General features: G+C 46.5%; 1 protein-coding gene across 2 annotated transcripts in view; it reads right to left on the bottom strand.

Annotated features, from left to right (window-relative positions):
• Window positions 1–13,612, bottom strand: part of LOC148538496 (fibrinogen-like protein 1-like protein) — a 91,928-nt gene that overhangs the window by 25,886 nt on the left and 52,430 nt on the right. The window contains exon 1 of one of the 2 annotated variants that reach the window (XM_088454086.1): window positions 9,279–9,317. The exons of the other annotated variant lie outside the window; for it this stretch is intronic. The gene's annotated coding sequence lies outside the window, so the exon portion shown is untranslated. Of the gene's footprint in view, window positions 1–9,278; window positions 9,318–13,612 lie in introns of those variants that run through there. 2 annotated transcript variants of the gene reach the window in all.

Raw genomic sequence — 13,612 nt, 5'->3', positions numbered from 1 at the left:
ACATTGTGTACAACGGCATTTTTCAGGACACTGAGGACACTTTTTCTGACGTTTCTGTACAGTCTCGGTATCGCCTGCCTAGTGAAGTGGAATCTAGACGGGATTTGGAACCGGGGACACACTACCTCCATCAATTGTCTAAATCCCACTGCACTAATGGCGGATACCGGACGCACGTCTAACACCAACATAGCAGTCAAGGCCTCAGTTATACGTTTTGCTTCAGGATGACTGCTGTCGTACTTCATCCTCCTCGCTAAGGACTGTTGGAGGGTCAATTGTTTAGTAAAAGTAGTGGTGTTCCTACTTCCTCTCTGGGATGATGAACGACTCCCAGCAGCAGCAACAGCAGCAGTAGGCGTAGCAATGCAGGATCCTCCGGAGGAATCCCGGATAGGAGAGTCAGTCATGCCAGTGACATGGCCTGCAGGACTACTTCCGATCCTGACTAAGGAGGAAATTGACGAGGAGGGAGTTGACGGTGTGGTTTGCAGGCGCTTGGATACAACAGGACAACGGGATTTAGGTGTCCCTGGACTGCTTACGGTATTAGCCAAAGTTTCTGAACTTGACAGTAACTTTTTATGAACGTGCTGCAGGTGCCGTATAAGGGAGGATGTTCCTAGGTGGTTGACGTCCCTACCCCTACTTATTTCACCTTTACATATGGTACATATGGCAAGACAGTTGTTGTCCGGATTTGGATAGAAATATTGCCAGACCAAAGAGGTGGAATGTTTGGTCTTCTGCCCAGGCATGACCGTGATGGGCTTTTTCATCCCACGGACAACAACTGTCTCCCCCGGAGCCTGATTTAAACAAACCACATCACCATCAGAATCCTCCTCGCCAACTTCCTCCTCAGCGCCAGCTACACCAGTATCCTCATCCTGTTGTACTTCAACAGTGACATCTTCAATTTGCATATCAGCAAGTGGACTGTGGGTGCTCCTTTCAGCACTTGCAGGGGGCGTGCAAATGGTGGAAAGAGCCACCTCTTCCCGTCCAGTGCTGGGAAGGTCAGGCATCGCAACCACCACCACACTTGGACTCTCCTTGGGGATTTGTGATATCTTCTTAGAAAGCACAGTTCTTCGATGTGCTTTTGCCAGCTTAACTCTTTTGATTTTTTTAGTGGGAGGAGGGCTTCCATCGTCATGTGAAGCTGAACCACTAGTCATGAACATACTAGGGATCGACCTTAGCCGTTCCTTGCCACTCCGTGTCGTAAATGGCATATTGGCAAGTTTACGTTTCTCTTCAGCTGATTTAAATGTCTTTTTCAAGGTCATTTTCCTGAACTTTGCCATTTGGGATTGTATGTGCCCTCTACTATGACATTGGGCATCGGCCTTGGCAGACGACGTTGATGGCATGTTATCGTCTATGTCATGACTAGTGGCAGCAGCTTCAGCACTAGGAGGAAGTGGTTCTTGATCTTTCTCTATTTTATTTTTATCGGAGAAAGTTTGGTCCTCCATTTATGTTATATCGATTTGATATATACGTGCGGCTAAACACAGAAAATAATTTTTTTTTTGGTTTGGACTGGAGTGTACTTTGGGGGTTACAGCACCCTTTAACGGTCAAGCCAGCCGGCCCTTTACTTATGACACAGGCGCACGCTTGGCACTACTTTGTTGATGCACGTGCGGCTACTGCGCACACAATTCACAAACACAGAAAATAATTTTTTTTTTGGTTTGGACTGGAGTGTACTTTCGGGGGTTACAGCACCCTTAACGGTCAAGCCAGCCGGCCCTTTACTTATGACACAGGCGCACGCTTGGCACTACTTTGTTGATGCACGTGCGGCTACTGCGCACACAATTCACAAACACAGAAAATAATTTTTTTTGGGGTTTGGACTGGAGTGTACTTTGGGGGTTACAGCACCCTTTAACGGTCAAGCCAGCCGGCCCTTTACTTATGACACAGGCGCACGCTTGGCACTACTTTGTTGATGCACGTGCGGCTACTGCGCACACAATTCACAAACACAGAAAATAATTTTTTTTTTGGTTTCGACTAGAGTGTACTTTGGGGGTTACAGCACCCTTTAACGGTCAAGCCAGCCGGCCCTTTACTTATGACACAGGCGCACGCTTGGCACTACTTTGTTGATGCACGTGCGGCTACTGCGCACACAATTCACAAACACAGAAAATATTTTTTTTTTGGTTTGGAGTGCACTTTGGGGGTTACAGCACCCTTTAACGGTCAAGCCAGCTGGCCCTTTACTTATGACACAGGCGCACGCTTGGCACTACTTTGTTGATGCACGTGCGGCTACTGCGCACACAATTCACAAACACAGAAAATTTATTTTTTTTTGGTTTGGACTGGAGTGTACTTTGGGGGTTACAGCACCCTTTAACGGTCAAGCCAGCTGGCCCTTTACTTATGACACAGGCGCACGCTTGGCACTACTTTGTTGATGCACGTGCGGCTACTGCGCACACAATTCACAAACACACAAAAAATATAATTTTTTTAGCACTTGGGGGGAGCACCCCTGATGGACAGAGCACCCCCTGGACAACACTACAGCACCCCTTTAGGACTGGGACACTGCACAGGACACAGCCCCTATGGAGAACTGACTGCACAACACAGTCCAGCCAGCCCCTATGGACTTTGAAGTAGTGGACACAGCCCCTATTAACAACAGCAGCACAGCACAACACAGCCAGCCCCTATGGACTTTGAAGTAGTGGACAACAGCAGCACAGCGCAGCACAGCACAGCACAACACTACTCTGCACTACACTACACTACACAACCGAGCCAGCCCTAACTCCCACCCTCCCTCTTCACTGTCCACAGCCGAGTGAGAAAATGGCGCCGACGCGGGTACCTTATATAGGATCCAAAACCCGCGAGACTCGGAAGGCGGGATGATGACGTTTTGCCTCGATTTCAGATCCGAGTCAGGCGGGAAAAGTCGAGCCTGACTCGGATCGGCCTCGGATCGGGGGGGCTCGGGGGGGTTCGGATTTCAGAAATCCAAACCCGCTCTCCCCTAATATATATATATATATATATATATATATATATATATATATATATATATATATTATAGCAGCATATCCAAAGTAGGAAAACCAGCACACAATGATTTGAATGAAAATAGACAAGTTGTATTGTGCATATGTAATGGCTTACAAAAAGTACCTTCAGTCACATATTAAAGTGCATTCAGTGCGTAAGAAGAATACATTACAGACTGTTTGGAGCCAGGATACTGATGAAAATGCGCTGAGCATTGAAACGTCGATTTGTTCTAAATTGCGGTCTGTGTTCATTACCAGTCATCCTTGAGTGCCACCTAAACGCTGCTAAAGCATTAGCGGCACTCAGGTACATAAACTCAAGGCACAGCAGTAGGTATACTACCTACTGCTGTGCCATGAGTTTATTTACCTGAGTGCCGCTGATGCTTGCCTTTATTGTGGGATCCCGCGTTGTGTGATCCCATACAGAGGGCACCTGGGCAGGGGTGTATCTAGGGATCCAAGCGCCCCTTGCTATGTAATGTACTGGTGCCCCCCTACCCCCCTTATGCAGTGCCCCAGTAGTAATCCCCCCTATGCTGCATTGCCCCCAGTAGTAGTCCCCTCTATACAGTGCCCCCAGTAGTAGTCCTCCCTATATAGTGCCCCCAGTAGTAGTCCTCCCTATATAGTGCCCCAGTAGTAGTCCCCCCTATACAGCGCCCCCAGTAGTAGCCCCCCTATACAGTGCCCCCAGTAGTAATCCCCCCCTATGCTGCATTGCCCCCAGTAGTAGCCCCCCTATACAGTGCCCCCAGTAGTAGTCCCCCCCTGTACAGTGCCCCCAGTAGTAGTCCACTCTATACAGTGCCCCCAGTAGTAGTCCCCCCCTGTACAGTGCCCCCAGTAGTAGCCCCCCCTATACAGTGCCCCCATAGTATCCCCCCTATACAGTGCCCCCAGTAGTAGTCCCCTATACAGTGCCCCCAGTAGTAATCCCCCCTATGCTGCATTGCCCCCAGCAGTAGTCCCCCCTATACAGTGCCCCCAGTAGTAGCCCCCCTATACAGTGCCCCCAGTAGTAGTACCCTATACAGTGCTCCCAGTTGTAGACCCCTATACAGTGCTCCCAGTTGTAGACCCCCCTATACAGTGCCCCCAATAGTGGCCACCCCCCCTAAATTGCCCCCAGTAGTGGCCACCCTTATACAGTGCTCCCAGTAGTGGCCACCCCCCATTAATTGCCCCCAGTAGTGGTCACCCCAATACAGTAGTGGGCACCCCCCCTACAAAGTGCCCCCAGTAGCGGACACTCGCTATTTGAGTGCCTCCCCCCCCCCCCCGTATTGCCAGGCTTACACACACACATAGAACAAAAAAAATTAAACTTACCTGGTCTCTGCTCCTGACGCGACCACCGCTGTCCGCTCTGACTCCCGGCCCGCTCTTCTGCATGGGAGAGACGTCATGACGTACGATCCCATCACATGCTGCAGCAGGGGGTCGGAACATGGAGCTCATGAGTGAGCTCCAGCCGGCTCCCTCCGCGGACGACGCAGCAGCTAATGAGAGTCTGTCTGACTCTCAGTAGCTGGCTGCTATTACAAACACACAGCCGCCGCTGGCAGCTGTCTGTTTGTAAACTATGTAGGGCAGACTGCTCTCACTGCGGTCTGCCCTACACTTGTGGGCCGAGGGACTTGTCCACCCCTTAGCTACTGGTGGCACTGCCAGGCGGCGCCCCACCTTTGGTCGGCACCCCTGGCGAGTGCCATCCTGGCCAATGGGTAGATACGCCCCTGCACCTGGGAAGCTGCTATTTGATTATATTGGAGTGCCGCTCACAGGACCTGGTAAATAAGACCCACGACTCCAGAGGGTTTCGAGTCATTAGTCTTATTTACCGGGTTCTGTGAGTGTCGCTGTTTTGCTACATGTGTGTATGTATATATATACATATATATATATATATATATATATATATATTCTGCGGTGCCTTCCTGAAATTAATATATCCAACGAATGTCCATAGGTCATGGAACAGGCGGCACTCCAACAGACTTTTAAATGTGCAAAACGGGTAAAATAAAAGCCGTTTTGCATGAGAGAGAAAAAAAAGGAATCTGCCACTCCGGGATCCCATAGGGACTTACTTGCTCCGGTGCCCTCCTTAGGAGAATGGCATCCCCATAATAAAGTATGAGTAAAGGCAGCACTAAGAAACCGTAACAGGATGAAGCTTTGCTTTATTAAGTCGACGTTTGTGGGATGTGCTCCCCTTCCTCAAGACTTAAGGAAGGGGAGCACGTCCCCCAAATATTGACTTATTAAAGCAAATCTTCACCCTGCATAGGCAAACGCAGGGGGGGTTTCCGTCTGCCTGAAAACCCCCCCTCTCTAGCACATACTATGACCACAATAGTAATATAATAGAATGTTACTAGTGCTGCATGTTCTTCTCAGTATCACAAATGAAATGATTAACACCAACTGTGGATCTTTCAAAATGTGTATTAAATATACCTGTGCACCAACTAGGAGATGTGGAAAACATGCACTGCTATAGACCATCAATAGGGTAAATTATTAATACTGTATAATAATACACTATCCAGTACATAAGGAGACCAATATGTACATATATGTCCAGGGCAGTGCTAGGTTCTTCTGCTGCTCCCCCAGACTCCCAGACTTGCTCCAATGCTCTGGAATGGTGCTCACATCTGAAAAAAAAGCATTCTGCTCAGACAGGATGGACCTTCTGCCGCATATAATAGCTTACTGTGATCGCTGGTCCTGTATATGCTGGAATTATGCAACACAATATACTTTGTATGTAACATATTAAAGCTGGATAAGTGCTAATTATACCCTCTTCATGGACTGGCCACACTCGCTCCAAAATCAGGCATTTGGAAACCCCCCTCTAGAAATCCTGCGTTTGCCACTGCCCTGTTACGGACTCTGAGTGCTGCCTTTACTCATACTTTACACACACACACACACACACGTGAAGAAGCAGCGTTCACGTTTATAGTTCACATTTTTTTCATAGAGTACATACATTTATTTTCATACAGAACATACATTTATTTTCATACAGTACATTTATTTTCATACAGAACGTGGCCATACAGAACATACATTTATTTTCATACAGTACATACATTTTCATATAGTAAATGCATTTTTATTTATATAGTAATTTTTTTAGGAATGTCAGTGGCAGTGCCTCCCCCCTTCCCCTCTGATTGTAGCAGGTTCCTGATCCCTTATATTAATTATTGCACCCTTATACTTATTATTGCACCCATCAGTCAGTGACCTGTTAATTATATGTCAGTGGGCCACTGATAATTTTGTGTATGTGGTTGTGTGTATATATATATATATATATACATATATATATATATGTATATACAATTATCAGTGGCCCACTGACATATAATTAACAGGTCACTGACTAATGGGTGCCGGTGGGCCATATATATATATATATATATATATATATATATATGTGTGTGTATATATATATATATATATATATATATATATATAATTATATATATATTATATATATATTATATTATATGTGGCCCACTGACATATAATTAACAGGTCACTGACTGATGGGTGCAATAATAAGCATAGGGGTGCAATAATTAATATAAGGTATTATGAACCTGCTACAATCAGAGGGGGGGCGGCACTGGGGACTGTTCACTGACCGTCCCTATAAATTGTAAGAAGATACATACTGTATTAGCCTGCGGCTGCCTAATCTAAGGCTATATTGACAGACAGTGCAGCCAGACCCAGAACAGTTTTTATTACCGGAGCGGTGCTGCGCTGCGCGTCCGGGCAGCTCCTTTCTCCACACTCCCGTAAGTCTCCGCCCACCTGACGTCACTCTGCGCTCCTGACCTGAGTGGTGCGTGCGTGTTTACGTCACACACACCACTCGGGAGCGCAGCATGAGGAAGCCTATGCGCGCTCAGGCTGTCATTGTCTGACAGACAGCTGCGGGCGGCCGGGCTTGTAGCAGGTGCCGCGCGGCGCCAGTCAGGCTGCCGTGCGGTGCCAGTCAGGCTGCGGCGCCAGTCAGGCTGCCGCGCCTTCTGTCCTTTTCGACGCCTGGAGCTTGCGCTCCACCGGAGCCGCCCTCCCTACGCCCCTGCAGCAGCGTCATTGACCACGTCACTGGGTTATTTTATAGCCAGAACTGCTTGCAAAATTGTGGTAGCAAAAACCAACCACAAGAATAGCGAGCAATTCATACCCTGGTCGATGTACTCGATTAATCTAATAAATAGCGGACATGACGTAGGATGCGAGCGGCCAGGGGGCGTATTTTTTCAAAAAACGACCGCAAGTTTTGTTCGCTCATTCAGACATAGAGGCGTGAACAGACCGCAAAGAGCAAACGGTTCATTTGAATAGCCACCCCTATTTTCTGAACGAGCGAGCGCAAATAGCGTCCGGCTCTGAATCAGGCCCAATGTCCACTGCACAATATAATGAACGATAACGATATCGTTATTGTTCATTATATCGTGTAGTGGATACGCAGCTTAAGAATGACAGACACCTTACAGATATCGTTTAACCTCCTGGGATATTGAAACATCACATGATCCAGTGCATAACTATATATCTATTTATAGTCAGATTCTTGCAGCAGTAACTTTACCTCAGGAAAATGAACAAGGGATTCTTAGTTTTCACCATCTAAATCTTCACAAACTACAATAAAAGTAAATTGCTACTCAACCTGGGTTTGCACCTTTCAAGTAACCCACATAGCAATACCAATTCTGCAATTACCAGGATTCAGCAGTTATTATAGGAACAGCAACTATACTTTTACGAATTTCTAGTGAAAGGGATTCAAAAGCTTTCTACCTATGTGCACCAACATAAAACATTGTCTGCCCAGAACGAGTAAAACTCATAATAAAACTATAATAGTATGTTAGTAGCAAAATGTGCAAATAGATTGATAGATCAGGACTGCATGATATCAGTAATAAATGCAATAGTGCCTATATTTAATGTGTTTTGCTAACCCCAATTGTTTTGGCAGTACAAGCCCCGAAGAAAATTCCATTACAATAGATATTTTGTTCCTTTTTGAAACTGCGTGATATGTAAGTGCGAAAAGTTTGCCTTCAAATATTGTTGTTTTGTAGAAAATCAATCTATGTTGAATTTAATTTATTTCTTCATTGGCGAACTAACTTATTCTTAAATAAAGAAAACCATTATTTAAAAAAGCGTTGATTATTGTGTTAAGGACCATACTCCTAAACCTTTCTGCTGGAACCAGAAAGAAAAAGTGGAACACAAAAGTTGCAGAGGAATACGCCCTTACTGGGTAACATACGTGATCAATGGGGATTGCACCATTTACCCCCACCTGACAGGGTATCACAAACCTAACCTCCACCCCCCCTGCAGCCTAAACTTAACCCTTCCCCTAGTGCCTAACCCTAAACCTTACTTACCGACATCTGAGACTCCCTTCCTGGAAGAAGGCCGGGGAGGAGAAGTAAGTGGAGGTGGGGCCGGACAGATGGCATCATTAAGCCCCACCCCTCACAGGAATTTGCTATGAACGTTGCATATTTAATTAGGGGGCGGGGCTAAATTACGCGATTCTCATTGAATCGTGTCATAAGAACCCGCCGCCTACGCACGGACTGCCCGCCAATATTCTCCCCATTCTGTTCACTTCACTAGGAAGTGGGCAGAATGCGGGAGAAGTGCTTATACTTCCGGAGGTGTGGGGGGGGGGGGTTACCTGAAAAATCGGGAGAGCCACCCACAACTATGCCCTAACCTACCCCTAGTGTCTAACCCTAATCCCTAACCCTCTCCCTAACCCATACTTGCCTACTCTCCCGATTTGGTCGGGAGCCTCCCGAAAATCGGGTGCCACTCCCGACCTCCCGGGAAGGCAGACAATCCTCCCGGCTGCTGCCCACCCCTCCTATCCCCCCAGCAATTACCTTTGAAACCCCCGTTGCACGGGGGACGGTGACGAGATTCACGCTTAATCGCGTCATTTTGGCCCAACCCCCTGCTTCACAATGCCTGTAATATAGGTATTGTGCAGCAGGGCGGAGCCAAAATAACGTGATTGTGTGGCCCGCCCACAAATGCTCGTAACCTGGCCGGCCCCACCTCCTTGTGCTGGCCATGCCCCACTGTCATGCCGATCTGGCTGCTCCCTCCTGGAAGGGGCAGCCAGAAGGTCGACAAGCCTGCCCTAACCCCACTACTTACCGTTGGGATGCTGGTGCCGGGATTCTGACAGGTGTTGGGATTCCGGCATTTTAAGCCCTGGCATCCTGACTGTCGGCATTATGACTGCATCCCAATAGAGATTGATGCAAACATTGGTGCCCATTTGTTTCCTTACACCAATCTGTGAAAAGGATGTTAGAAGATCATACATGTTTATTCAGACTTTCCAGTCTGTATACTACTGTCCCTTTAAACTTGCATCTGTATTAAATGTTAACCTTAAGCAAAAGGTCAGAAACTCAATGGACTTTGTGACACTGTTTTTGCCAATAGTAATTTGCATTATCTTCTTGCTGTGCTGCTTGGGGTCTGGGAGGAGACTAATTATTTCTATATACTCTGAGAGTAATTTCCCTGGTACGTTTAAAGTCTCAAGAGAAGCAATGGGTGAGATTACTTCAGACCTTCACATTGGGAAGCCCTTACTAGCACTAATACAGCAGATATAAGCAATTATTGTACCTTTCAAGAAAGTGGTCTTTTCATTCCCTGTATCCATGTCTCCTTACTATTTGCAGCAGGTACAGTACAGTCTTTCTCTTTCATACTGACTCGCTATTGTCTGTTGTAGATCCTCGGCCTGCAGCAATGTATTGGTCCCTGGCAGCCTGCATTTTGTGTCTGCCTTTGGTGTTAGCTGCTGAAGATGATCTAGCAGGTCAAAAAGGTGAGCACATCACATATACGGTATAAAGAGCCATATGCTCCCCTCTCTGCTATTTAAAACTGTATTATGGAAACAAACTGTAAATGTATAGAGATTTAACTTCTTGTCCGCCTGGTAAATATAACTATACTTATATATTTTATGTGAAATAATCTCCGACATATTCAGAGTGGAAGCAGGGGCGCGCATTATGGAGTAGTTGGTAGTGAGCGCCATCCTTCTGACATTGTATGTATGTGTACGTGTGTGTGTGTGTGTTATATTTGTGTGTGTGTGTGTTTCTCTCAGTGACTACTAAAAGCTGCTTAGCCTGAATAGCCTGCCAGTGAAACTCAGGTACCGCATTGTTGGTGCAAATATCATTAAGACAGACAGTAAATAAGTATGCTAATACTCTGGTTATGTTTTTTAATTAACACCACAAAGTAAAATGCAACAATTAACTGAGGAACTATACCGATATCTGGGGTCATACACACGGGGTCATCGGTATGGAATCCCGGCTGCCGCATGGCCGGCAGTTCGATTCCCGGTAGTGGCACCGACAGATCAGCAGAGCCCGGCAGCAGAAGCCCGACAGTGCTGGAAATCCCGATCGTCCCTAAGGTAAGTATAAACTAACCTAACCTAAGCCCCTAACCCTAACCCTCCTTAGGGGTGCCTAACCCTAACCTCCCCCCCTGTGCCTAACCCTAATCCCCCCTCTAAGTGCCTAACCCTAACCCCCCCTCCTCGCTGCCTAAACCTAAGTCCCCCGGGGGGGTGCCTAACCCTAAGTCCCCCCCGGGGGTGCCTAACCATAACCCTCCCTCCCCCTAGCTTAACCCTAACCCTCCTGGGGGGGTGCCTGACCCTAAGTCCCCCCTCGGGTGCCCTAAACCTAACCCTCCCCCCCCTGCGGCTATCCGCTCGCAGCGCCCGGCATCCCTTCGATCGGGATGCCGGGCGCCGGTCTCCCGGCGTCGGGGAAATGACAGGCGTCTAGACCCTCGCCGGGATATGACAGTCGGGAAGCCGGCTGTCGGTATTAAGGCAGCCGGTTTTCCGATTGTATACCATACACACAGGGCAACAAGGTGGCCATACACGGCACGATATACGTGCCGATCCGATGGATCGGCGCAATATAGGTGCTATATCGTGTCATGTATGGGCACGATGTCGTACATGATATCGTGCTGCGCGCTCCCGCGGGTCGTACATCGCATCCCCAGATCTTCCTGCAGAACCATCTGATCTGGGATGCGATGTACGATCCCATTCAGGGGGCACTGTGGCAGCGGGTGCCGGGCAGTCAGGAGTAGGTGACCCGGCATATGTAGGGTCACCTAACTAATATATAGTGGCAGCATCGGTGGGTTAGAGGCGGGGGCACGGCAGGACAGATTGGGCAGCAGGCAGTCACATTTAGAGGAGGAGAAACGGCACATGCAAATGCCCTGGGCTCCTCTGATTGGCTGCTGTCCTTGAAGGGGGCAGAGAAACCTGGGAGAAAGCAGGAAGATAGCTGTCTTTCTCTTTCCTAACAAGCATCCATATGCCATCCTGACATGGCAAGTGAATTATGCAAAGCGGAACGGAATGCACATTTCCATACTATCGTATGGTGAATTGCACTCACCTTACAAAGGGCAAGATGTACAAAGGTTCACATTTTTAGCCCAATTATTTTGTGTTAGTTTCATGTGAAATTTGTGTTTTTGTTTTTTCAGGATGCGGTAATATCTCTGAATGTACTATAGTTATTTATTGACAGCTGCAAATGCGGTCACTACTGGCTGGTACGAAGAGTTTCGATTCTCTTCTTACAGACACTGCGCATGCGCTGTGTTGTGGTTGTGATATCCCAGCCTCTGACACACACTCCAACTATTGTAGATATATATATATATATATGCATATAAGTAAATTTTCATATATATACAGTATATATATATTTATATATTTGCATATTTATATATACCCACTAACAAATATATATATGACAAGCTTTCTGGAATATATATGTAAGCATTAAACCTACTTTTGCCTGCAAGTTGCTCTGATGAGTGCCCCTTTATCTACATATTGACTTTTTTTCACATTTATTATGGGCCAACAAACAAGATTTACCTCTGGATTATTATGAGATTTGACTGAAAACTGAATGCGGCTGTTTTATGAATAAAAACAAGATGATATGGATATATATTTATATAAACTTGCCAACTCAATGAGACGAGAAAAATAATCACAGCCTGTCAAGGAAACCACCGTGAAATGTATTGATAGATATGATAATTACAGTCTCTCCACTGCCGCCAATGGACAGAAGTTACGGCACGAAACTATCGTGGAAACAAAGAAATGCGGAAACTGTTTTGTTTTTTTAAAACTTTATTAGTAGATTCGCGAATTGGTAAAAAAAGACAGAAAACACAGATCAAAGCCACGAAAGGTAATAGTTCATACCGCCCAAACTGAGTGTCACTGGAGAAGTAATGAACTTCTCCACAGAAATCCGCTCTGTGAAAGCTGTAAGCAGAGAAAAGTCTTGTTTACCACAAAACAGAGCTTTTCTCTGCTCTATGAATAGACTCTTAAGGAGAATATAAATTAGCATAATTTAGTTAGAATTCACAGACATCCTTTGTGGAAGCAAATGGCTCCATTGGTAAGGTGCTGGGTTCATATCCCAAGTTTGACTATATTTAAAATCACAAAGAATTTGAAGTAGCTTCAATCAGTTAGAATTCACATATTTCTATTCTAGTAGCAATTGGCTCCATTGGTAGGGTGACTGACTGCAAAGTAAGAGGTGATAGGTTTGAATCCCAGGTGTGACTCGGTTTTAAATTAATGAATGTGAAATAGCTTCATACAGTTAGAATTCCCAGGATTTGTTTGTAGGAGCAAATGGCTCTATTGGTAAGCTGTCTGACTACAAAGTGAAAGGAGTGTTTTGAAATATGTTAAGTTAAGGAGAATGGGGTCTATTCATTAAGATCTGTGGTATAGAAGTGTTACTTGTCACTTCAATGCGATCTATAGTTATGATAAGTAGCAATTTATGTGCACTTACCTGTTTAGCAAAGCGGTATATCCAGGTTCAGCGCTCCTGCCTTCACTTTTTTTTCTCTGTGTCTTTGTTTTTCTTTTTTCTTTATTGTTCTGCACATGTGGCGGTATCTGTGTGGATGCTGGCAGCAATGACGAGGGGCTGGGTAGGGGCAGAGTGGAGGGGCGGTAGGGAGGAAGTGTCCTGGCATATGCCTGGTCACCTTACTATAGCGGCGGCAGGGGTAGGAATGGGGGCGGCACAGGGGCAGCAGGCGGTCAGGATGGAGGTGACCCGACATATGCATATGCTGGGTCATCTTACTTATAGCGGCGGCATGTGTTGGAACAGAGTGGGTGTACTGAGTCAATATAAATAACTGCATATATCAAAGCAGTGCCATACCTAGTGCTCCCGGTACCACATCATGTGGAGGGGGCGTGGCCTGCACCCGGCGCCGGGAGCTGGTGATTACAGTAATGCCTGGAGCATCCTCAGGATGCTCCGGTGTGCTGTAAGGGCAGCATTGTCACTATCTGGAACGTCCTAAGGAAACACCAGGCGGCACTGCTGCAGAGATTCTGACAGCAGGGTGCAATAATAGGCAAC

The sequence above is a fragment of the Taudactylus pleione genome, unplaced genomic scaffold (assembly GCF_031769625.1).
Source record: "Taudactylus pleione unplaced genomic scaffold, aTauple2 ptg000040l, whole genome shotgun sequence".
NCBI lineage: Eukaryota > Metazoa > Chordata > Amphibia > Anura > Myobatrachidae > Taudactylus > Taudactylus pleione.
This window is presented reverse-complemented; position numbering and strand designations above follow the sequence as displayed.